A 1,625-nucleotide genomic window follows, 5' to 3' on the forward strand; every position below is an offset into this window, starting at 1 on the left:
GAAATAGTATTATTGAATGTGATTAGGTTTACAACGACAATTGATTCTTAATTTAATTTAGAACCCTAATTAAAATTAAAAGCTTTTATGCATGAAAATAGCTAATTGTTCTTGCTAAGGCTTATAAGATGTCGTTCTAAATGTCTTTAATATGTATGATTCCATGAAAATAGGTATGCTTGCTTGTTAGGGAAGCTATTAGTTGATCGAAAGAAACTCTTAGTATTGTTTTAGGGAGCATCTGTCCTGTGGAATATTTATTAATTTAATTGAGGGAAATGGATTGTTCTATTGCATTGATTCATATTAGTGGGGATACTTAATCTTAGACGTCTTTAGTTCTTGATTAATTCATTATTATAATTTTCTTTGCATGATAGTTTGTAATTGTTCTAGAATAGATTTCTCGATATTGATTGGTTACTTGCTTAGTATTGATTTGAGTCTGTTTAATTAGTAGTCCTTAGTCTTTTGGGATTCGACCCCTACTTGCTCAACTACATAGTAGAGTTAGTTTGGTTATTTTTGTGAGGTACGCGACACGCCTATCAAATTTTGGCGCCGTTGCCGGGGACTAACGGTTTCATTTTAGTTATTCGTGATTCGTTTTTACTAAGCATAAATTTTGTTGCTTCGGATATTGTTCCTTGTGTCTTTGATCTCCCGTTTTAGTTTCTTTGTTGCATGCAAACTCGAAGTTCAGGTTCAGATGATTTAACACCTTTTGATTATGAGATCGAAGCTACTGCAAGAAGACAAAAAGGTAGAAGGAGGAAAAATCAAAATACAAGAAACATGGTCGACCCAGGAACAAAATCTCTTTTGGAGTATGGTATTCCAGATACAACGACCGGATTCTTCTCTAGTATCGTTAGGCCACCTGTCACCGCTCAGAGTTTTGAGTTGAAACCCCAATTCATACAGTTCATCTCCAATGATTCTTTTGCGGGTTCACCGAATGATTGCCCTGTGACTCACATTGATGGTTTTTTGGAGAAGTGTGACACTATGAAGCTCAATGGTGTCACTGATGATGCTATTAGACTATGCCTTTTCCCTTTTTCACAACGTGATAGAGCAAGGGAGTGGTTACGAGATGAAGGTGTCGATTCCTTTGATACGTGGGACAAGCTTGACAAGGCCTTATTAGTTAAGTTCTTAGGGCAAGAGAAAACCGCGAAATTAAGGAACGAGCTATCCACCTTCTATCAATCTGATGATGAGTCTTTATATGAGGCATGGAGAAGGTTTAAGCGATTGCAGAGACAATGCCCTCATCATGGCATTCCAGAGTGGATGTTGATCCAAACGTTCTATAATGGTTTGACCCATGAGTTTCGCATATACATTGATGCTGCGTCTGAAGGTTCTATCATGACTAAGAACCCAACTGATGCGAAGGATCTGATTGAGAAGATGGTGGCTAATGATAATTACCATCCAAGGGGACAAAATGATATCAACATAGGTAATAAACATGATGTTGATGCTCTAACCATGTTAACTAGTTCTGTGCAGGCACTAACTCATAAAGTCAATCAACTCCAAGCTGAGTCCCCTCGACCCTCGATGGAAACTTGTCAGATTGTGGATTGCAAGGCCATACTGCGCGGGGGTGTCAACCT

General features: G+C 38.1%; 1 non-coding gene across 1 annotated transcript; it reads right to left on the reverse strand.

The window, feature by feature from the left end:
• Positions 1–1,179: 1,179 nt before the first annotated feature.
• On the reverse strand, positions 1,180–1,286 carry LOC145637743 (small nucleolar RNA R71). The gene has a single exon (XR_014114466.1). It is a non-coding gene; the product is annotated as a small nucleolar RNA R71 (small nucleolar RNA).
• Between the last annotated feature and the right edge of the window lie 339 nt (positions 1,287–1,625).

This window comes from Chenopodium album, chromosome 6 (assembly GCF_948465745.1).
Source record: "Chenopodium album chromosome 6, dcCheAlbu1.1, whole genome shotgun sequence".
Classification (NCBI taxonomy): Eukaryota; Viridiplantae; Streptophyta; class Magnoliopsida; order Caryophyllales; family Amaranthaceae; genus Chenopodium; species Chenopodium album.